Source organism: Scyliorhinus torazame, chromosome 22 (assembly GCF_047496885.1).
Source record: "Scyliorhinus torazame isolate Kashiwa2021f chromosome 22, sScyTor2.1, whole genome shotgun sequence".
Classification (NCBI taxonomy): Eukaryota; Metazoa; Chordata; class Chondrichthyes; order Carcharhiniformes; family Scyliorhinidae; genus Scyliorhinus; species Scyliorhinus torazame.
This window is the reverse complement of record NC_092728.1, coordinates 89,907,140-89,932,446: the sequence shown is the minus strand read 5'-3', so window position 1 is coordinate 89,932,446 and position 25,307 is coordinate 89,907,140. Positions and strand designations below refer to the sequence as shown.

Sequence of the window (25,307 nt, the reverse complement as noted above, 5' to 3'; positions counted from 1 at the left end):
CCAATCTACCTAACCTGCACATCTTTGGACTGTGGGAGGAAACCGGACCACCTGGAGGAAACCCACGCAATCACGGGGAGAAAGTGCAAACTCCACACAGTCACCCGAGACCGGAATTAAACCCGGGTCCCTGGAGCTGTGAAGCAGCAGTGCTAACCACTGTGCCACCATGCTGCAGCCCACATTTGAATATCTTGTAAACAGTCACTGTTCTCACTTATTTAATGGACACTTGGGTAAAGCACTCCTGAGTTAGCACAGGTGTCTCTGATGCAGTAGGAATGATCAACTTCACAAAACCATAATTAGCTGCTTAAAAGTACCTGTTTCCGCTCATTGATGTTTTCTTGAGGTTTGATGGCAGCAAATCCTTTCTTTAAACAGTCCAAAATCACAGTGCCTTTTGCTTTTATGAGACAGGACAAAATGAAGTATTACTTTCCCATCGATGACATAATGGAACAGTGATAAGTTTCCAGGTAAATTAAAATGTTAATTTAAAAGAACTAAGTAGAAACCAACCACAGCTCATGGAGCTGACGTAAGTATTTGGATATTTGGAGGTTGTTAGCCTTATAATGGAAAGTGTGGTTGGAGAATCATGTATCTCTGATACTATTGTAAAAATGACTTTGAATAACCACTCCGGTGTGGCACTTCATTGCTCATTAGTAAACAATTTCCTGTAAGTGTACATGAAATAACAAAGCAATTATTGTTCTGTAACAGAATGACTGTGTGAATATTATCAAAATTATTTTCTGCTATTGTGTCTCAAGCATTTTATATTGTGCTTTTTATACTTTGTAAGATTCTTTTGACCATAAAAACAATGTTATTTTAATGTAAGAAAACCGTTTCAAAACTGAAATTTGTAAAATCTTAGTGGAAGAAATAAAAATGTGCAGAACAAACTATTTGTTCAGAACGAATGATTCTGGTCGGGGTTTCATTTTTTGTGAACTTCTTTCGTAACAGTCTCTCTATTGCACATGTTTATAAGAGCCTCCGTAATCTTTCCATTTAATAAGTTGTAAATTGTTTGGAACATTTGTGTGGAATAGCAAGTGCGAACAAAGATTATGGGTGTGATCTACCGGCCGCATCGTGTCCCCGTTCGGGCGAACCTTACAGGTGAGTTGGGGATTTGTGGGGGTCCAGGGGTCACGTCGGGAGGATCGAGAGATTGGGACTCCAGTCACGGGGCACTGTTACAATTAATTTAGATCGCGCCTTATATTTCTGTAGTTGCTGCATCATCAATCTTTGTTTGTTCAATCTTTTCAATAGGCAACCTGTAGTAAAACCTCTGGCAACTCTTCTATCTCTTGCTAGACTCTTTATAGTAATAACACCATACTGTAAACTTGCTGCATGGAATTAGATCAGTAGCGCTGCAGTTATACAATGATCACAGTAACATAGAAAGATTTACGACACAATAGGAGGACATCTAACCCATTGTGTCTTTGCCAAAAAGAGTTATCCAGCTTAATCCCATCTGTGGAAGAAGATTTTTGTTTTTCAGGTGTTTAGTGAGTGGCTTATTTCACATATGAACATACAAACTAGGAGCAGAAGTAGGCCTTTCTGCCTTTCGAGTCTGATCCTCCGCCATTCAATAAGATCATGGCAGATTTGTTTGTGTTTCAAGTTCCACATTCCCATTTAGCTCCCTCACCGAACAATAATCTATTACCTCTGCCTTAAAAATATTCAGTGACCTTGCTTCCACTGCCTTCTGAAGCAGAGTTTCAAAGTTACACAACCCTCTGAAAGAAAATAATTCTCCTAATCTCTGCCCTTTAAGTGTGACCCCTAATTTTAAAACAGTGTCCCCTAGTCATGGACTCATCCACAAGAGGATACATCCTTTCCATATCCACCTCGTCAAGCCCATTCAGGATTTTTTATACTTCTATCAATACACCCCTCACTCTTAACTCCAATGGAAATAAGCTCACCATGTAACCTTTCCTCATACCACAACCTGCTCTTTCCAGTCTTCCATCTCGAATATCTCTGAACCGTCTCCAATGCATTTACATCCTTCCTTAAGTAAGGAGCCAAAACTGCACAAAGTATTTGAGATGTGGTCTCACCAATGCCATGTATAACTGAAGCATAACATCCTTACTTTTATGTTCAATTCCTCTTGTAATAAAGGATATTATTCCATTAGCCTTCTTGATTATGTGCTGAAGCTGCATATTAGATTTTTGTGGATCATGAAAGAGAACACCTAGATGCCTCTGCAGCTTGAAATTCTGCAGTTCTCCATTTAAGTTATGCACTGCCTTTTTTATACTTCCTGCCATAGTGAACAACTTCACATTTTCCCATGTATTACTTCACCTGCCAAATTTTTGCCCACCCACTCACTCAATCTATCTATATCCATCTGCAATCTCCTTATGTCTTCTTCACAATGTACTTTCCTATCTATATTTTTGTCATCTGCAAATTTCGCTACCGTGCCTTTGCTCCCCTCAACTAAGTCATTAATGTAAATTATCAAAGGCTGAAGCCCCAGCACAGACTCCTGTGGGTCTCCACTTGTCACATCCTGCCAATCAGACAGCAGCCCCTTTACGGAGGCTCCCTTTTTTGCCAGATAGGCAATCTTCTGTCCATGCTAATATGTTACCCCTTGCACCATGAGCGTTTATTTTTGCAATAACCTTTGATATGGCACATTATCAAGTGCCTTCTGGAATCCAAGTATAGTACATCCACAGGCTTCCCTTTATCCACAGCACATGTTACTCCTTCAAGAGACTTCAATAAATTGGTTAAATAGATGTTCTTTTCAGGAAACCATGCTGACTCTTCCTGATTACCTTGACTTTATCTAACTGTCCAGCTATAACCTCTTTGCTGATTGATTCTAAAACCTTCCTCACAACAGACATCATGCTAATTTGTGTATAATTTGTGTATAATTTCCTGTTTTATGCCTCCCTCCCTCCTTGAATAGATGGACTATATTTCTACATACTACCTGTCTGCTGGAACTTCTCCAGAATCTAGGGAATTTTGGAAAATTAACACCAACACATCTATTATGTCATTAACCACCTCTTTCAAGATCTGAGGATGAAGTCTATCTGGACTTGATGACTTGTCAAGCCATCAAGTTCCATCAGTTTGCTCAGTTCCTCAGTGATTATAATCTTACCAAGTTCCTTTCACCTCCTGATTTAAAGTTTTTACTGAAATGTTTTTTGTATCCTCTTTAGTGAAGTCAGAAGCAAATATTTGTTCATTTTGTCTGCCATTTCCTTGTTATCTACTATTATCCCCATTCTGACTCTCGAGAACACCAACACTCACTTTACTTTTTTCTTTTTTAGACACCTGCAGAAACTCTTGTGATCCATTTTTACAATTCTAGCTATCTTCCTCTCATAATCTAATTTTCTTTCTCCTGGTTAACCTATTAATCATTGTTATAACCCCCACAAGACCCACGGGGGCGACACGAGGAGTACCAGCTGTCCCGCTGAGGGGCGGAGGCCCAACAAAGGGCTTGTTAATTCTCTGAGATAAAAGTATGTCCAGTAAGGAGCTGGCATCTCAGGATGGTCCCGGCTGGGACTTGGACTGTTGCTTCCTGGCTGTGAGTAGGAAACTATTTTTGACTCACTTTTTCAGGACTCCTCACTGACTACAGTAGTATTCTCTGTGTTCTTTCTATTCTGACCACTCATCGGACCTGCTAGTAATCTTTGTGAGTTCTATGCTTTTTCCTTAAGATAGATGCTTTCTATAACTTCTATAGTTAACCACAGATGGTTGGTTATTCCATTAGAATTGTTCTTTATAGTAGGAATATACTTACTCTAGTATTTTGAAATACCCCCTTAAATGCTTTTCTATTGACCTATCCCCTCGCCTGATATCCCTGTCCACTTCAGTTAGCATAGCTTTCATATACAAATAGTTACCCTATTTGCGTTTGAAGTATAGCCTTAGACCCATTCTTCTGACTTTAAAATGGATGTAAAATTCAGTCATATCGTGATTGTTGCTACTTAGGGGTGCCTTTGCTCTGTTATCATTAATTAATCTTGTCACATTACACAATAGCAAGTCTAATATAACCTGCTTTCTAGTTGGTTCCAGAACGCACTGCTCTGAGAAACTATCTTGAAAGCTTTCTACGACGTCCTCATCCAGGTTACGACTGCCAATCTGATATTTTCCAGTTTATATGTAGATTAAAGTCACCCATGATTATTATCAGAAATACCCAATATTTCTTGTTGTATACTTTGTCCTACATTATGTTTACAGTTAAGGGGCCTGTTAACCCCTTGCCCTTCTGACTTCCTTTCCCTACTATTGCTCATCGCCACCCAAACCAATTCTACATGCAGATCTCCTGAACCAAGATCATCTTTAACTATTGCACAATTAATGCTTGGTTAACGATGCTACCCCCCTATTTTTCTTGAATGTCATATACTCCTCAGTATTCAGTACCAAAGCCGTGTCATCCTGCAGCTACGTCTCAATAATGGCTTTCAGATCATATTTATTGATTTCAATGTGCACTGTCAGTTTGTTTTCATTGTTCTGAATGCAATGCAGATTCAGATACAGTGCCTTTAGATGTATCTTTTTATATCTAGTAACATCTAGTCTTGATTGTTGACACATTTGTAGTTTTTTCCTCTCTGTCCCTTCCTGCCATTCTTTAACCCTTATTTCCCATATTACTAACTTTCCTCTTTTACTGTGTCTCTATTTTTTGATACACTACATCTTTCTTCAACTGAGCCTTAAGTCCACATTATTTAGTTTAAAACCCTTTCCACTTCCCTGGTTATGCAGTTCGCAAGAACACTGGTCCCAGCATGGTTCAGGTGTAGACCATCCCAACAGTACAGTACTGTTCCCCTACTGGTGCCAGTGCCCCACAAAACTGAAACCCACTTCTCCCACACCAGTCTTTGAGACATGTATTCATCTGCTTAATTTTATGTAGCCAATGCCAATTTGCACACGGCTCAGGTAATAATCTAGAGATCATAACTTTTGAAGTTCTGCTTTTTAATTTAGTGCCGAGCTCTGCATACTCTCTTTGCTAGTTCTACCTCTGTCGTCGATACCTACATGGACCATGACATCTGGATCCTCCCCCTCCCACTGCAAGCTCCTTTTCAGTCCTGAGGAGTTGTCCTGAACCTTGGCACTGGGCAAGCAACTCAGTTGTCTGGACTCTCGCTCTTTGCTATAAAGGATAGTGTCAATCTTCCTCACTATCCTGTCCCCGGCTATCTCAACATTCCTTTTTGTTCTCCCCACTTGAATGGTTGGAGCCAACAATGACATAAAGCTCAGTTTCTGAGTGAGAACACACAAATGTCAGCTACACACTGAATCTATTACTGAGGCTGGAGTAATGTTGGCTTTGGATTGAATAATTTCCCGTCTGCTCTGTAGATTATCTCCATGCCTGTGGGTATCTCGACTCCCCTTTCATGCACCTATGTTTTTCGCTCCAACCATTCCATGTGGTAGCAAGTTCTATATTCTCACCACATTGAGTAAAGTGGTTTCTTGGAAATTCCTAATTGGGTTTATTAGCATTTATCTTGTATTTAAATTTTGTAATTTGGAAAGGGCGGACATTAATTTCCAACAAAGTCAAAATTTGTCCTCAAACAGGGCGGCACAGTGGTTAGAACTGATGCCTCACGGCGGCGAGGACCCAGGTTCACCCCCAGCCCTGGGTCACTTCCGTGTGGAGTTTGCACATTCTCCCTGTGTCTACATCGGTCTCACCCCCTCAACCCAAAAAGATGTGCTGGGTCGGTGAATTGGCCACGCTAAACTGTCCCTTAATTGGAAAAAAAGAATTGGGTACTCTAAATTTATTCAAAAACATTGTCCTCAACCCAACTCATTCCAACCCATACTCTAAAAATAGATTCACTAATCAATAATATTAAAAACAAAATAATGCGGCTACTGGTAAAATGAAACAAAAACAGAAAATGCTGAAAACTCAGCATGTATATAGAATGCTTGGCCCACTGGGTCTCACACCTTTTGTTCCCACATTGTGAAATTGAGAGAGAACCAGGTGCTACTTATGCATATGCCTTCTGATGTGTTGTAACACAGTTAACATCCCATCAGTAAAGAAGAGAGCAGAATCTATATCAGGGTGTTGCTGGAGTCCACTGATTTATTTCGTTAATACTGGCATTGCTGCCCGCTGCTCTTAAAATTATGCACAGCTTCTGGACTCTTATATGGAAATGGTTCGGGAGACCTCCCAAGCAAGCAAACTGGCTGTTGTACGTTTCAGAGAAAGGGCACTTGATCTGACTTGGGCAGTAATGTAGGACGTATGGCATCTATGGGGTAAGCCATGACTCAATAGTAGCACTCTCGACTGAGTCAGATGGCTGTGAGTTCTAGTCCCAATCCAGAAACTTGAATACAAAAGTATAGACTGATACCACAGTGCTACACTCTTGGAACTCCATTTTTTATTGCAAATGTTAAACTGAAGGGGCTGGATTCTCTGTTTATGATGCTAAGTGCCGGCGCCAACGGAGAATCCATGGTGCTCCTCAACAGGAAAATCGGCGCGAATCCCTCACCGATTCCAGTGAGAGGCTAGCACCAGCACCGCGTGGAACACCCGTGGATTGTGCGGAGAACGGCCAGAGAATCGCTGGATCCTGGGCCGCGCATGTGCAGGGCCGCGCATATCTACGACTCCACTGGTTGCACCAGGAAACATGGCGCCGGCCGTGCAGGACTGCATACCCACTCAACCCTGGCCACCTCCCATCACTCCCCCCAGCCCTAGCAGAAGCCCCCCAGGCAGCGGCACGGATGTGGCGGCACCGGACACTGTCCGCAGCTGGCATGTCAGATTCCCAACCGTTGAGACATCACATGGCCCAGGCCATCGGGTTCTCGGCCCTGTCATGTGAGAGTACCTTTAAGAAATGGGTGTTTATAAATGTCTGTGTACATAAATATCTGTAGTGAGAGTTGTGGTAATACCAGGTATTGCGGTACCAGAGAGAGGAATGACCATTGGCTAGACCGCAGGGTCTACCATTGGGCAATGTACTGAGAGGCGGGGTATAAGAACTAATGCTGTCCCAGCAGCCTTCACTTCTGTAACTTCGCTGCTGGGTACAGTTCTATCTGATTAAAGCTGAATCGATATGACTCCACGTGGACTCAAGAGTATTGATTGTGTATCAATTTAATCAGATAAGTACTTTGAAGGATGGATCTCTGCATCAAGCCGGGGTGCCTTCAGCTCAGCCCTCACGCATAAAACTCTGCCGCGATTTTTAAGCATTGGCTGGCATGCTTCCAGAGCTACCTCGATACGGCTGCCGACACCCCCATGAAAAGGCAGAAAATACAGCTCCTACGCTCTAAGGGGCGGCAAACTATGATAAAGCCATGGAACTACTGGAAGGACACTACATTCGTCCACTTAATCAGGTCTACGCCCGTCACCTGCTGGCAACGAGACGGCAGAGCCCAGATGAGACGCTAGAAGATTTCTACCGGGCACTGATCGTGCTGGGCCTAAACTGCGGCTGCCCAGTGGTGACGGCGGACGAGCACTCCGAACTTTTAATTCGAGACGCTTTCGTGGCAGGTATGATCTCCCCCGACATTCGCCGAAGGCTACTCGAAATGGACACCCGGGCCCTGGCAGGGTCCATGGATGTGGCATACAAAAACGCTCTTGCGTACGCCCCCGCGCGCACTGCGCCCCCCTGGGCTGCGTGGCACCCCGCCGCGGCAGCCCTCCAGACTTACCCGCTTAACCCCCAGACTTACCCGCTAACTCCGCAGGCCTACGCGACAAGGCGCCCCGCTACCGCTGCCGGCCAACGCTGCTTCCTCTGCGGCCAGGCGAATCACCCGCGCGCGCGCTGCCTGGCCCGCAACGTCACCTGCAAAGGGTGCGGCAAGAAAGGCCACTATGCCGTGGTCTGCCTCGCCCGCGCGGTGAACACGGTATCCAATGACTACCCTCAGCCGTTCTTCCAAGTCCCGACCGTCCCAGGCCCACCGGCGCACTCCCTTTTCCCAGCCCCGCCGGCCCAACGCGCACCGCAGCCTTTGCCCCGCCAGGCAGCATCGCAGCCGCGGCCATTCTTACCCCCGGCAACCATGCTGGAGGAGTGCGCGCAGCCATTTTGTCCCACGCCGGTCCAATCGTCGGGGTATCCGTCCCCGAACTCCATGGGTGATCCCTGGCCGGCGCCATCTTGAATGGGGCCTCAAGCCCCCAGCACGGCTGGCTACGCGCTGCCGGACCAAAACCCCTTGCTGCAGCTGGCCTCCGCCATGCTGGAGCAGCATGCGCCGCCAGTTTGCTCCTCCCCGCCGCCATTTCCGGAGTCCCCGGATTCCACGTGTGATCCATGGCCGGCGCAATCTTGGATGGGGCCTCAAGCCCCCAGCACGGCTGGCTACGCGCTGCCGGACCAAAACCCCTTGCTGCAGCTGGCCTCCGCCACGCTGGAGCAGCGTGCACCGCCAGTTTGCTCCTCCCCGCCGCCATCTTCGGAGTCCCCGGACTCCACGTGCGATCCATGGCCGGCGCCATCTTGGATGGGGCCTCAAGCCCCCAGCGCGGCTGGCTACGCGCTGCCCGACCAAAACCCTTTGTTGCAGCTGGCCTCCATTACCCTGGACCAGAGTCGGCCCCGAACGCTAGCAAAGGCCACCATGACGATCGGCATTAACGGCCACGTGACGTCATGCCCCATCGTCTCCGGGAGCACGGAGAGCTTCATCCACCCCGACACGGTAAGGCGCTGTTCTCTGGTCACCTATCCCACCCAACAAAGGATCTCCCTGGCCTCCGGGTCACACGCGATGCAGATAAAAGGGTTCTGCCTCGCGAACCTCACCGTCCAAGGCAGGGAATTCCGCAATTTCCGCCTATACGTGCTGCCGCACCTCTGCGCAGCCACCCTTCTGGGACTGGATTTCCAGTGCCACCTACAAAGCCTTACTTTTAAATTCGGCGGCCCTATACCCCCCCTTACTATTTGCGGCCTCGCGACCTAAGGTCGACCCGCCTTCCCTGTTTGCGAACCTCACCCCGGATTGCAAACCGGTCGCCACCAGGAGCAGATGGTACAGCGCCCAGGACCGGACCTTAATCAGGTCCGAGGTCCAAAGGCTACTGAAGGAAGGGGTCATCGAAGCGAGCAACAGCCCCTGGAGGGCTCAAGTAGTGGTGGTAAAGACCGGGGAGAAGCATAGGATGGTCATCGACTATAGCCAGACCATCAAGCGGTTTACGCAACTGGACGCGTACCCCCTCCCCCGTATTGCCGACCTGGTAAACAGGATTGCGCAATACAAGGTCTTCTCCACGGTGGATCTCAAGTCTGCCTACCACCAGCTACCCTTCCGTAATAGCGACCGCCAGTACACTGCCTTCGAAGCAGATGGGCGGCTCTACCACTTTTTAAGGGTTCCCTTCAGTGTCACAAACGGGGTCTCGGTCTTCCAGCATGAGATGGACCGAATGGTTGACCGGTACGGCTTACACGCAACGTTCCCGTATCTTGACAACGTCACCATCTGCGGCCATGACCAGCAGGACCACGACACCAACCTCCATAAATTTCTCCAGACCGCGCACCTCCTGAATCTGACCTACAATAAGGAGATGTGCGTGTTTAGCACCGACCGTCTAGCCATCCTAGGCTATGTAGTGTGAAATGGAGTCATAGGCCCCGACCCCGAACGCATGCGCCCCCTCATGGAGCTCCCCCTCCCTCACTGCCCCAAGGCCCTAAAGCGCTGCCTCGGCTTCTTTAGCTGCTATGCACAATGGGTCCCTAATTACCCCGACAAGGCTCGACCCCCTAATCCAATCCACAACCTTCCCCCTGTCGACGGAGGCCCGCCATGCCTTCTGCCGCATCAAAGCGGACATCGCAAAAGCCACGATGCGCGCCATCGACGAGTCCCTCCCCTTCCAGGTCGAGAGCGACGCGTCTGACGTAGCGCTGGCCGCCACCCTCAACCAAGCGGGCAGGCCCGTGGCTTTCTTCTCCCGCACTCTCCATGCCTCCGAAATTCGCCACTCCTCGGTCAAAAAGGAGGCCCAGGCCATAGTGGAAGCTGTGCGGCACTGGAGGCATTACCTGGCCGGCAGGAGATTCACTCTCCTCGCGGACCAACGGTCGGTGGCCTTCATGTTCGATAATGCACAGCGGGGCAAGATTAAGAACGACAAGATCTTGCGGTGGAGGATCGAACTCTCCACCTTCAATTACGAGATCTTGTATCGCCCCGGGAAGCTGAACGAGCCTCCTGATGCCCTATCCTGCGGCACTTGTGCCACCGCACAAGTAGACCGCCTCCGAGCCCTCCACGAGGACCTCTGCCACCCGGGAGTCACCCGCTTCTTCCATTTTGTTAAGTCCCGGAACCTGCCTTACTCCATCGAGGAGGTCAGGACTGTCACCAGGGACTGCCGAATCTGCGCGGAGTGCAAACCACACTTCTACCGACCAGAGAGGGCGCATCTGATAAAGGCTTCCCATCCCTTTGAATGCCTCAGCATGGACTTCAAAGGCCCCCTCCCCTCCACCGACCGCAACACGTATTTCCTGAACGTGATTGATGAGTACTCCCGGTTCCCATTCGCCATCCCCTGCCTGGACATGACCACAACCCCCGTCATCAAGGCACTCCAAACTATTTTTACACTGTTCGGTTTCCCTGCGTACATCCACAGTGATAGGGGGGTCCTGCTTTATGAGCGACGAACTGCGCCAGTTCCTGCTTAGCAAAGGCATCGCCTCGAGCAGGACGACCAGCTATAACCCCCGGGGAAACGGGCAGGTAGAAAGGGAGAACGGAACGGTCTGGAAGACCGTCCTGCTGGCCCTTCGGTCCAGGAATCTCCCAGTATCCCGCTGGCAAGAAGTCCTCCCAGTGGCCCTTCACTCCATTCGGTCACTGCTATGTACTACCACGAACGAGACACCTCATGAACGTCTCCTTGTTTTCCCCAGGAAGTCCTCCTCGGGGACCTCGCTCCCAACCTGGCTAGCAACACCTGGAACCGTCCTGCTGCGGAAACATGCGAGGGCACACAAGTCGGACCCGCTGGTCGAAAGGGTCCACCTGCTGCATGCCAACCCCGAGTACGCCGACGGACGCCAAGATACGGTCTCCCTCTGGGATCTGGCGCCCGCCGGAGCCCCACGCGCGCCCGAGCCACTGCCCCCCCCCCCCCCCCACCGCACTTGACCGGAGGGTCAGTACTGCCGCCAGAACCCAGAGCCGAGCAGGCACCCCTTCCTTCTGCCCATTTTTCGACCTTATAGCGCCACCTAGGGGTGACGAAACTGCCTGGGAGGAAGACACCACGTTCCCGGAGTCACTACCGCCGGGGCCCTCACCAGGATTGCCGCCGAAACTTAGACGCTCCAGTAGGACGACCAGGCTGCCCAATTGTCTGATTGCAGCACCATGAAGAAAATTAACAACACAAGAACTTTCTCTGCAACCCTCGATAGCATGGTACCTGCAATACCTGGTCCTACCATGAAAAGGCGACAGTAATACTGGCCATCACCCCGCTGGCTCTTTTTTAACAGGGGGTGAATGTGGTAATACCCGGTATTGCGGTACCAGAGAGAGGAATGACCATTGGCTAGACCTTGGGGCCTACCATTGGGAAATGTACATAGCCCCGCGCTGAGAGGCGGGGTATAAGAACCAATGCTGTCCCAGCAGCCTTCACTTCTGTAACTTCGCTGCTGGGTACAGTTCTATCTGATTAAAGTTGAATCGACATGACTCCACGTGGACTCAAGAGTATTGATTGTGTATCAAGAGTACCTTTAAGAAATGGGTGTTTACTACTGCAGTGATGTCAGAGAGTGGGTGGAGCTGGGCTGTCTGTCAGTTTTTTTACTTTTGTGGGAGCTGAAGCCAGACAGAGCAGCTGTACTGTTGACCTCTCTGCCATCAAAAGACTATCTCTTGATCATTTGGTGAATTCAGAATTATAAATGTTCTCAGTAGTGAATATAAACCTAATGTGCTTCTGTTGAAAAGTGTTTTAAGTCTTATGGATGTTAAAAGGAAAGCTTTAAGAATTACTTAGTGTTGTAGTCTTTGGGGTTTGTATTTGAATTGATGGTTGCTAAGATGTTCACTGTATGTTTTAAAAAGGTTAACTTGAGTTCATAGAATAAACATTGTTTTGCTTTAAAAAAATACTTTTCCATTTCTGCTGTACCACACCTGTAGAGTGGGCCATGTGCTCCCCATACCACAATCTATTAAAAGTTGTGAGTCAGGCGAACTCCATGATACACTTTGGGGTTCTCTAAACCCTGGCCCATAACAGGCCCATTGGGGGCGGAGCATCACAAGTGGGCCGGCTGATGATGTGCCAACGGCGCTGCAGCTGCGATTTAAGTGTCCCGATGATGGCAATTTGGAGGAGGCGGAGCATTGCGAACCACCGTCAAACCGGCGCCTGACCCGATTCCGGTGTTGGAAGCCATTCTCCGCCCGATCGCTGTTAACGATTTCTGCGTCGGGCTACGGAGAATCCCGTCCCAGATTTATCTACCTTCTTGAGTAGACATAAGATACCATGGCCCTTTTTTTGAAGAAGAGCAGGGATGTCTTCCTGGCTAATATTTATGCCTCAACCAAACCTATTTGCTATTTGTGGGATCTTGCTGCGTGCAAATCAACTCTGTGTTCCTGATGGAATCTTGATATTGATGAATCCTTATATTTTCTCTCAATAAAAGGACCGATTCCGTGCGATGGTAAAAGTTCACTTTTGACCTAATATTAGGCAGCGTGGCTGACGATACAGGATTTCTGATACTTCGACAAAACAATTTGGTAAACTGGCTAGTACAAAACGTATTAAACTTAGAAGATACTTAGAGGTGATTTAAAGAAGAAAGCACATGACAGAGTGAAGGAGCATAGGTCAAGAACAGGCTTAGAGAGAGAGAGAGATGGTTCAAACAAAGGCTAACTTGTTGGGCACCTCCCTTTTAAGGAGATGCTTATCTTTGGGTTAACCCTTGCTTTGTCTCTAATTGGCTCTTTGCCCGGAGGACCATGTCCTTGGTTTGCCCAGCTAGATGTCCGTCAATTAGCTGATAAGGTTATCAGTATAGATTGATGGAATTTGCTGCAGTATGACCTCATTGTATTCAAGTATTATGTGTGTGCATCTTTCAAGTTATAGGAACTTGATCTCTTCAATGGTGTTGTCGGAGTAGATTGAAACTTGACGAATCTCTGTCTAGCAGGGCTTCCCCTCACTGGCTGTTTCTATGACTACGAATGGCAATCTCGTATCGGGTGCATACCTTTGTAAGATCAAATCAGACTGAATGCACACACTTCTCAGTTTTGAAGACTACGTTTTCCCAGTTCAAAACTTACTGAGACTTTGTTTTTGCAGTCAGTATCCTTTACTAAGGTAACTGCAGCTTTCCTGATTAAAAGACGATTCTTGATTGTAGGTTTTCAACAAATCCCTCGAGTATCAAAAAATAGTTCTATCTGTTCCCTACATTACAGTAGAACTTCATTTCAAAAGTACTTAATTAGCTGTGAGGCACTTTGGAACATACTGAGGCTATGAAAGGTTCTAGATAAATGCAAATCTTTCTTTTACGGAAACTAATTTCAGTTTGTGCATTACAGAGAAAATAGAAAAAATTTTGAATTTAGTTCAGTAGAGAAGTGCCCCACTCTCCAGATTTCTGAAGGAACTCTGGAAGGCCAACTTGTGATGTAACCACAGGACCTGGACTTATTGCTACATAAAGATACCTTTGAGTCAATGACTGTTGTAACTTTATTGCTTCTGAGTGTATGGTTCCCTCATTGATGAAAATAAAAATCATGTTGGACCCTCTGTGCCAGCCTTGGCACAGTAAGAAGTCTTACAACACCAGGTTAAAGTCCAACAGGTTTGTTTCAAACACTAGCTTTCGGAGCACTGCTCTTTCCTCAGGTGAATGAAGAGGTATATTCACCTGAGGAAAGAGCAGTGCTCCGAAAGCTAGTGTTTGAAACAAACCTGTTGGACTTTAACCTGGTGTTGTACTGTGCTCACCCCAGTCCAACGCGGCGGCATCTCCACATCATAGCTTTAGCACAATCAGAGATAAATTAATGATCATTATCACATAGCCTGCAGTCAAATTTACCGTATTATTTGCTACAAAACTGACAGGGGTATAATTAATATCATCTTGAAACACAGGGGCACATAGAGGTCTGAAAAAGTTGAAAGAATTTTTCAAATCCTGCTCGTGACTCACTTGTGTTGAAATGAAATGAAAATCGCTTATTGTCACACGTAGGCTTCAAATGAAGTTACTGTGAAAAGCCCCTAGTCGCCACATTCCGGTGCCTGTTCGGGGAGGCTGGTACGGGAATTGTACCGTACTGCTGGCCTGCCTTGGTCTACTTTAAAAGCCAGCTATTTAGCCCTTGGTTACACCAAGAAGTACAACTAGCACACTTGTCTTGACATGAAACTTTATGATACCATAAAGAAAATGAATGCGTTTGGTTGCTGAACAGACTGTCAACTACAGTTGTTATGTTAGCAGTTTTCTCGGGGCGGGAAACTGGATTTAATTTCTCTGTGTTGCTTGACTGCCAGATATAAGTGCCAAATGTTTCTAAATTTCATGTTACCCTTTCAAGGGGGAAATAAGTGGTAAATGATCAAATGTTGAAATGTAGTTGTCCTTTCTTGCTCAATTCATTGGGAAAGCCTATCAGTATTGAAATGTATGCAGCATTTGTAACAAAATGGATAAATAGTTAGCAGTCAGAAATAAATATATATTACCTACTAGCCATTACAGAGGCAAAGGGACCGACTGGGACCTGAATATTGAAGGTTATTTGACATTCCCCAAAAGGTGGTAGAGTAGTTGTGTTAACTAAGCTTGGCATATGTACAGTAGTGAGAGATGACCTTAACTCAAAATAGCAATACATAGAATCAGTTTATGTGGACATAAGAAATGCAGTAGGTAAGAAGACACTTGTGGGAGTAGTTTATAAGCCCCTTAACAGTAGTTACACTGCAGGACAGAATATACATGGAGTTAGGGTGGAGATCAACCTCTCCACCCTGTGCTCTGGCGTGGCAGGGGGACCTGCTGGAATTCTTGACGCTTGAAAAGGTCAAATTTGAACTGAGGGGAAAGATGGAGGGGTTCTACAATTCATGGGCTTTATTCCTTTTGCACTTTCGAGAATTGGATCACATCGAACATTAGGGGGGAGTGCTGGGAGGGTTGGGGGAGAGGGACTGTATGTGTTAATGGTGACTATGTGTGATTCCTGATTCCTTTTTGTCATTTGTTTATGTTAACATGCAGGCTAATGTCTGGGGTTTGGTGGGAGGATGGGATCATTGTTATTGATATGGGGATTGACATTACATTTGTTATTGACAATTGTTTATTGTTGGGTGTAAATTTGGGAGAAAATGTGAAAAAGGAGGAGAATAAAAAATATTTTAAAAAGCATATACATTGAGAAATAAATGGGGCCTGTAAGAAAGGTACTTCATTAATCATAGATGATTGGCATTGAATCAGATTGGCAAACGTAGCCTGGAAAATGAGTTTGTGTATTTGGGACAATTTTTTAGAGTAGTATATTGTACAGCCAAAAAGGGAACAGGCTATTGTAGACCTGGTAATGTACAATTAGACAGGATTAATCAATAACCTCATGGTAAAGAAACCTTGAGGTGACAGCAACCATAACACAATAGAATTTAGCATTCAGTTTGAAAAGGAGAAGTGTGGGTCAAAGACTAGAGTTTTAAACCTGCATATAAGTAATTATAAAGGTATAAAGGCAGAGCTAGCTAACGCGAATTGGGAAACTAGGTTAAAAGTAGGACAGTAGAGATGCAGTGACAGAATTTTAAAGAAGATATTTAATAACTCTCATAGAATTATCCCAGTGTGAAAGAAAATCTCTTTGGGAAGGGTGCATCATTCTTGGCTATATAAGGAAGTTGAGGATAGTATTAAATTGAAACACAGTACAAATGGGTGAAGATCAGTGGTAAATCAGAAGATTTAAGGACTGATTTAAGGACCAGTAAAGAATTACTAAAACAAAATAGGGAAAGAGGAAATAGAGTAGGAAAGAAAGCCAGTTGATGATATCAAAATAGGTGGTTGGGGTTTCTTCAAATCAAGAGTGAGCCTGGGGAATTGATAATAACAAGGAACTGGCAGAAGGATTGAAAATTTTTTTTTTGTCTGTTTTCACTGTTGCATTTGCTATTTTCCAATCTACTGGGATTTAAGTCTGTTTTCACTGGAAGACTTAGCAAACGTCCTAAACATGCTTGAAACATGCCAGATTGACCCAAGATGGCGCCGGCGCAAGGCGACTCTCTGCGAGCTCTCCCTAACAGATCCTGATTTTACTTATCTTGCAATCATTCGAATCTTCTAAAATTTAATTCTAAGACTAACATTATTACTCCATTGTGTACCTTGCGTTGCCCTATTATATATTTTCTTTTAATTCCTTTTCTTTTCATGTACTTAATGATCTGTTGAGCTGCTCGCAGAAAAATACTTTTCACTGTACTTTGGTACACATGACAATAAATAAAATCCAATCCAATCCAAAACCAAGAGGTGAAATTGAGGGAAAAATTTAGACAATCACCATCACCAGGGAAAAGGCGCTGGGAAAGCCATTAGACCTAAAGGCTGATAAATCCTCAGGACTGGGTGACCTGCATGCTCGGGTCTTAAAAGACGTTGCTGCCAATATAGTAGAGGCATTGGTTATAATCTTCCAAAATTCCTTAGATTCTGGAAGGATTCCAGTGGATTACAAAATAGCAAATGCAATACCTTTATTCAAGAAACGAGTGAGACAGAAAGCAGAAACTATAAGCAAGTTAACCTAATATCTGTCTTTGGAAAATTTCTAGAAACCATTATTAAGGAGGTTAAAGCAGGATATTTGGAAAATCATCATGAAATCAGACAGCATCACCATTGTTTTGTGAAAGGGAAATTCTGTTTAACTAATTATTAGAGTTCATTGAGGAAGTAACAAGTGATGTGCACAAGGTGAACCTGTAGATGTGGTGTTCTTGGAATTTGAAAAGGCATTTTATAAGGTGTCATATTAATAGTGACTACACAAGATAACAGCACATGATGTAGGAGGTGACATATCGGAATGGATAAAGGGTTGGTTGGCTAATGAGAAACAGAGAGTGGGGATAAATGGCACTTTCCCAGATTAACTAGCTTGAACTAATGGAGTGCCATAGGGATCAGTGCTGGGGCCGCAACTATGTACTATCTATATCAATGACTTGAATGAAGGGCACATAGAGGTCTGAAAAAGTTGAAAGAATTTTTCAAATCCTGCTTGTGACTCACTTATGTTGAAATGAAATGAAATGAAATGAAAATCGCTTATTGTCACAAGTAGGCTTCAAATGAAGTTACTGTGAAAATTTGTATGGTAACTAAATTTGCCGATTACACCAAGGTAAATAGGAAAGTAAGTTATTACGTTGAGATGGAGTGTACAAAGGTAGGATAAATGAATGGGCCAAAAAATAGGCAGATGAAGTATAATGTGGTAAAAATGTGAACATGTCCACTTTGAAAGGAAGAATAGAAAAGCAGTGTATTCTATAAATAGAGATTGCAGAACTCTGGTACAGAGAGTGGGCAGCACGGTAGCACAGTGGTTAGCTCTGTTGCTTCACAGTGCCAGGGTCCTAGGTCCGATTCCCGCTTGGTTCATGTCTGTGTAGAGTCTGCACCATCTCCCTGTGTCTGCATGGGTTTCCTCCGGGTGCTCCTGTTTCCTCCCGCAAGTCCCGAAAGGCATGCTTGTTAGGTGAATTGAACATTCTGAATTCTGCCTCTGTGTACCCGAACAGGTGCCGGAGTGCGGCGATATGGGGCTTTTCACAGTAACCTCATTGCAGTGTTAATGTAAGCCGACTTGCGACAATAATGAAGATTGTTATTATTATTACAGGGGGATATGGGTATCCTGCTCCATGAATCAGAAAAAGTCTGTATGGCGGGACAGCAAGTAATTAGGATGGCAAATAGAATGTTGGCATTTATTGTAAGGACCCTGTAGTTGTACATGGCCTTTGTGAGACCACATCCAGAGTACTCTGTACAGCTTTGGTGGTCTTATTTTAAAAATGATATAATTGCAATACAAGTCATTTGTAGAAGGTTCTATCAATATTCATGGATTGAAGGCTTATCTTATGAGGAAAGCTTGAATGGGTTGGGCTCATACCCATTAGAGTTTAGAATGAGAGGTGATCTTATTGAAGCATGTGGGATCCTGAGAGGATTTGATAGAGTTTTTACTGGGAGAATGTTTCTTCTTGGAACTAGGGGACAGGTTTAAAGGCAGGTAGTCTCTGTTTTAAGCTGGAGATGAGGAGAATTGTTTTTTTTCTGAGGGCTTGTTAGTCTCTTTCCCAGAAAGCAGTGGCGGTTCATTCGTTGAATTTATTCAAGAATGAATCAGACAGATTTTGAATAGATAAGGGAGTCAAAAGGTATGGGAGGCGGACAGAAAGCTTGAGTTGATGATCTTATTGAAAGATAGAGCAGGCTCAAAGGACCCAATGGCCTACTCCTGCTCCTAAAGTCCCATGCTCCAATTAAAATCTAAATGCGTGAAATATCAATTTGTTTCAACCTTAAATACATTCATTCGAAAAGACTGAAGTGGTTACGGTTGGACCTTTTGATGTTAAATGATTTACTAATTGTATTTGAACGCAAAATGATGTGAAGGACTGGATTCTCCGTTTGGAGGACAGTTCTCCCATCGGAGCTGAATCACTTCTATTGCTGCTGGGAGTGCCGCCCAGAAGCAATTCAGTGTCCCTTGCCTTGCAAATTTATGCATGGTAGGGATCGCAAGGAACAAGGAATTCCATCACAAGTCACACTATTGGGCCTCCTGCTCAAAATGGCAACACCCCCCATACTGCAAATACTACCCTCCCTCCCAACAGGTTGGGCATCTTCTCTTCCCCCCCCCCCCCCTACCGCAGGAAATCCCCCCCCCCCCACAAACAGAGCGCACACATGAGAGTGACCTGACCCCCAATCAGATTCACCCCCCATAGACGAGAACCCCCCACCACCAAATCACCCCTGCCTGAAAGCCGAAGAGCAGTCCAGGCCAGAAACAGTGAAAAAAAATCACTCCTTTTTCACACCATACACCTGCTGTCTCAGACAGATGTCTGTAAATCAGCAGCTGTAATTTAATAGAAAACCAAAACCACATCACAAGGCTTTAAACCCCCTCAGATCCTTTGATCTACAAGGCTTCTATTCACTTCAATGAGAAATAGCTTACAGCAGCCTGTAATTGACAGCTTCCAGACAGCAAGATGCCTGGTTTGATTATTTTCAATTCTCTTCATGCTTAAATAGATTTCAACCTGTGAAACTAACTGTAATGTTTACGATCATAGAGCTATGATTGACAGCTCATGACCACATCAAAAGAGGTTAAGTGCTTTCTGCTGAATGCATTTCTAGGTGTTTATAAAAATTGCAGTTGTTTCGCAATTATGAGGGGGTTCCCTGTTATGGTTGTTCCCTTATATGGGAGGGCTTCCCTGTTATGGGGGGGGGGGTTCCATGTTATGGAGGGTTTCCCTCTTATGGGGGGTGTTCCCTGTAATGGGGGGGTTCCCTGTTATGCGTGAGTTTCCTGTTAAGGGGGGGGGTCCCTGTTATGGGGGGTTCTCTCCTATGGGAGGGGGCTCTGTCAGGGATCTCTGGTCAGGAGGGTGGGTGGGATTTGCAGTGTGGTGGGGAGGAGGGCCCTCTGATGGAGTTTGAGGGCACCTGCCTTAAATATTTAACCCCTTAGCCCACTGGTGGCCCATCACGTCAGGGCCACACTGGTAAATACTTGTACCAATCCACGCTCATGTGAATCCTGGCTCAGAGGGCCGAAGAATCATAGAGGTGTAGATTGCAAGTGGGACATTTTGACCTATTTGCATCCACCCGTTGGCACAGGATGCGAACCTTGATGCCACCATCAGTGGGGGACTGGAGCATTGGAAAGGGCGCTAATCCCATTTTCCCCCCGACACAAGATTCTCCGCTGCATTTGGAAGTCCACTACCAGTGGTGAGTGGTGGAAAATCCAGCCCTAGATTTTCTCGTGGGGGTAGCCATGGTACTTCCAGTAGTAACCAAAAATGACATAACTTGGGAGGATGAATAGGAAACGTAGGTTAGAATTAAATGGAAATTCGTCCAATCACAAATGCCACAACCAGCTGCTGTTCTTCCAGCTTCTGAAAAATTACATTTACATATCTTACAAATATTTTAATGACATTACTTTTCATAATTTTCTTGTGCAAATGCCTCTTGAGCAGCTATCTCTTTATATTTGATAACATACGACATCTGGGGCGGGAATCGGCGGGGCGGGCAACTCCGGCGGGAAGGAGTGGCGTGAAGCACTCCAGCGTCGGGTCGCCCCAAAGGTGCGGAATCCTCTGCACCTTCAGGGGCTAGGCCGGCGGCAGAGTGGTTTGCGCCACGCCGGCCGGCGGGAAAGGGGCTTGGCGCCATGCCAACCGGCGCCGAAGGGCCTCCGCCGGCCGGCGCGAGTTGGCGCATGCGCGGGAGCACCAGCGTGTACTGGCATCATCCCAGCGCATGCGCAGGGGGGGATCTTCTTCGCGTAGGCCATGGCGGAGGACCACAGCAGCCGATGCGGAAGAATAGAGTGCCTCCACGGCACAGACCCGCCTGCGGATTGGTAGGCCCCGATCGCGGGCCAGGCCACCATGGGGGCACTTTCTGGGGCCAGATCCACCCGCCCCCCCCCGAGGATCCCGGAGGCCACCCGCACCGCCAGGTGGGACCTACTCTAATTTCCGCCGGCAGGACCGGCAAAAAACGGGCGGCCACTTGGCTCATCGCGGGCCGGGGAATCGCGGGGGGCGCTGCTAGCGGCGCCAACCGGCGCGGTGCGATTCCCCCCCCCTCCGCCAAATCCCCGGTGCCGGAGAATTCGGCAGCCGGCAGGCGCGGGATTCACACCGCCCCCCCGCCGATTCTCCGACCAGCGGGGGGGGTCGGAGAATCCCGCCCCTGGCACTCATTTGTGTGTGAATATAGGTAGAAAATATAGCCCAGAATTTGAAGAAGATAGTAAAACCTTTTGTAAATTCAATTTATGTTGTTTATTAAGCCTTTTTTTTAAGTTTGCAGTTTCTGGTGTAGCATGGGAATTGTCTAAGACATGAATGTTATCTGGGATGACTGTGCAACCTTGTGTAAATATATTACTGACATAAATAATAGATAACTGTTTCTGAGAACAGTTGGTTAAGTATATTTAGTATATATTCATTCCTATTTTTCATAATTACAATTTACATGTAGACATTGACATCAAATTTACAGTGCAGAAGGAGGCCATTCAGCCCATCAGGGCTGCACCAGCCCTTGGAAAGATCACCCCACTTAAGCCCACACCTCTGCTCCATACCTGTAACCCAGCAATCCCACCCAACCCCTTTGGGCACGAAAGGCAATTTAGTATGGCCAATCCACCTAATCTGCACGTCTTTGGATTGTGGGAGGAAACCAGAGTGCCCGGAGGAAACCCACGCAGACACGAGGAGAAGGTGCAGACTCTACACAGACAGTCCCAAGCAGGGAATCGAACCTGGAGCTGTGAATAGACGGTGCTAACCACTGTGCTACCGTGCCACCCACGGCACTTAGACTTTCCACTCAAGTTATACGGATTTCACCCTGCTTTCTGCCACCTCTCTTGGAATGTTTGCCCAAAAAAGGGCAGGTGTAATGGTGTGCAATCGATGGAAGTGCATTATCCAGCATATATGTTGCAATTTGTGCCATCTCAGTTTTTATCCAGTGCTGGTATAAGAAAATAAGAACTAGGAACAGGAATAGGCCATCTGGCCCCTCGAGCCTGCTCAGCCATTTAATGAGATCATGGCTGATCTTTGTGGACTCAGCTCCACTCTCCGGCCCGTACACCATATCCCCAAATCCTTTTATTCTTTAGAATGGTATCTATCTTTTTCTTAAAAACGTTTAAAGAAGGAGCCTCAACTGCTTCACTGGGCAAGGAATTCCAGAGATTCAAAATGGGAGACAAAAAGCCATTTTGATGGAATCGCTTTTGCAGTCAATTGCAGAATGATTGATTGTGTGCAGTTTGTCATCTTTAAAAAAAATAGCTTTCCATTTATCAAAAAGTATAATCGGTAGTACAGAGAACCTCCTGCAAGCATACTGTCGCAGGCCTCACATGGGTATTTTTCTGCACCACCCCATCATGGGGGACTTCACTGAAGAAGCTGCCGAAAATTCTGAAAAATGTTTCTGGCACAAGCCCAGGATCAAAATTGTATTCTTGTGATGAGCAGATTCCTGACCTGTAAGATCTGCAGAAAACATAGAACACTGTTCTAGGATCTATGTGACATGAATCTGGGCACCTCAATCCAGAACCTTGGTACAAAGTGCAAAGCTAACCCTAATTCTGCATTAATTGACAGTGACATTCAGATTATTCGCCCACAGGATGGCTGCAGTGGAGAATGGAAAATGTCATGCTGCTGCAATAAATTGTATTCTAGAGAGGTTGGGGCTGACCAACATTGTTGGGCAGCATAGACGGAGCCTTTCTCACTCTGGGCGCAATCTACCCAAATGGGGACAGAATCCCGTAGCAGGAGATTAGCCGGGTGTTTCCCGGCGCTCGGAGTGCTGAGAAACACCACGCTATCTAAACCCATCCAGGTAGATTGAGAGCCTCAGCAGGGAACTCCTCGACGAGGCCGTACTTAGCCCTCTTGCCTGGAGCAGCTCCGCTTGTTGGAACTCCTCAATGCAGCAAGAGATCAGGACGCCATTTAAAAATGTAGAACCCTGACGCGACCCCTGAACCCCCACCCCATTATAAGGGGGTTTCTGGGCCCCTCCGCACTTCACCACACCTGAGCATGGCATCCCCTGACCTAATCAGCACCATGCGGAACATGCCAGCTTGTCACCTTGGCAGTGCCAGCCTGGTATCATAGAATGATAGAATTTACAGTGCAGAAGGAGTCCATTAAGCCCATTGAGTCTGCACCGGCCCTTGGAAAGAGCACCCTACTTAAACCCCACGCCTCCACCCTATCCCCTTTATTTCGGTAACCCAGTAACCCCACCTAACCATTTTGGACACTAAGGGCAATTTAGAATAGCCAATCCACCTAACCTGCACATCTTTGGACTGTGGGAGGAAACCGGAGCACACGGAGGAAGCCCACGCACACACGGGGAGAATGTGCAGACTCCACACAGACAGACCCAAGCCGGGAATCGAACCTGGGACCCTGGGGCTGTGAAGCACCTGTGCTAACCACTATGCTACCGTAGTGCCCCTGTCAGCTGGCAGTGCTGCCTGGGCACTTGCACCCAGGTGGCAGTGCCAGGGTGCCAGGTGGTACCAGCCATGTCAGGGCGCCACCCTGCCCAGTGGGCATGCTCCTGTGGGCCTCCAATACCGTGGGAGCTCCCCACGAGTACAGTTCCGCCTAGTCCCCGTTGTGGAGACCAGCACTGAAGGGCGCTCGCCCAATGTTTCCAAGGCAAGGAGGTTAGATCCCACACTTTGGGACTGCATATTAGAGTGAGACCAGCTGTCCCTCTCTTAATATGCAGATTTGCCAGAAAGTGATCCCACCCACGGGAATCACATTGTGGCGTCTTGTGAGATTGCGTTAGACCTCACATGGCGTGGAGAGCAGGGTAGTTCTCAGAAATGAGATCTCCCGGTAACTACCGGTTGTGTTGCGCTGCCCCGTGCCGTTTTTCGGGCGCAATGTAACCGGTAGATCCTGCCCTCTGCATCCAGCTGACAATTTTTGATGCTGACCGTGCAGTCTTGACGTGGGAATGGTTCCCATTTCACATCACTACAATTCCTCACCTTGGTCATATGACCTATTTTTAAAAGGTTACAACTGTGTAAATACTACTTCAAAATATTTTGTACAGGATGGGTAGATTTATGCACCAACTGAGCAATCCCTTTAAAAATAATGTAGACCTTGTCAGAAATATTGGAAGCATTGAAATGGTGTAGAAAATGCTAATGCAATTATGAACATATGCTGCTGATTGTGTGCTAATTACAGCACTGTGGGCTGTTTCAATTTAAAAATAATTTTCAAGTAATGTTGTTTGCAGGTGACTGTAATAAACTGATAGCCACAGGAAAACAATTTTGAGCTTCAAAGGAATTTCTTAGCCTGGAGGCAGCAGCCTTCAGTGTCTATCCAATTTGTGTAGCACACGGGGAGGGGGAAAGGACTCTGAGGAAATATAAAATTTTGGCCTTTTACCTTTTTCAAATTCCTTGCTGTTGATAAGATGTCAGTTCTGCAGTGGTTAATCCTCTTTCAAAGTTACATTATTTTACTGACTTGAGGCAAAATTTAAACCTCTCAAACATTCCCAAACGGAGATTTTGTGAGAAGTATAGATTCCTGTCTTTGAGAACTGACATTTCCTGAAAAGCCCGTTTCCATGGGCAACTGGTGAGCTATTGAACCAAATGTACCTTCCTGTCTTGAATCAAGTTTCCATATATATAAAGAATAGTATTTTCCAGTCACTTGTAGACATTGAAATGCTTAATTGTCAGTCATAAACTGTAATTGCCGGGGGTGGGGGTGAGGGGGGGGGGGGGGCAAGCAAGGAAAGGGGGAGGGCCGATGAAAGTAAATTGTACACATATGAAACATCTCATTCTGTAAATATTATGTGTTTTTATATATCTAATTGTTAAAATTGGAAAATTCTAATAAAAATATATACTTTTTAAAAATGTAATTTTTCATGCCTTAATAGTTTGCAGTTTTATTTTGCTTGGATAAAAACATAAAGAGAACCTTTAAGCAGCTATGGTTATTAACAGTACTGACTATGTTGTAAATATGAAATATAAAAATGAGCACGTACCTAAATTTATTCATTTGTATTTTCATAAATACTCATTTCCCCCCCTTTCCTTGTTAACATGCATTCATTTTCACTCCTTTGATGTAAGAAAACTTATTTTCTTATCCAGTGATGAGAGTTTGTGTAACCCACTGAGATTAAAATAACACAATAAACCTAAGCACATAAATGAAAATAGGTAGCTGAAGTAAGATACTCTTGTTTTCG

The 25,307-nt window shown here is 46.0% G+C and overlaps 1 protein-coding gene across 6 annotated transcripts in view; it reads left to right on the top strand.

The window, feature by feature from the left end:
* Positions 1-25,307, top strand: part of LOC140399196 (disabled homolog 2-interacting protein-like) — a 1,161,885-nt gene that overhangs the window by 551,612 nt on the left and 584,966 nt on the right. The window lies entirely within an intron of this gene.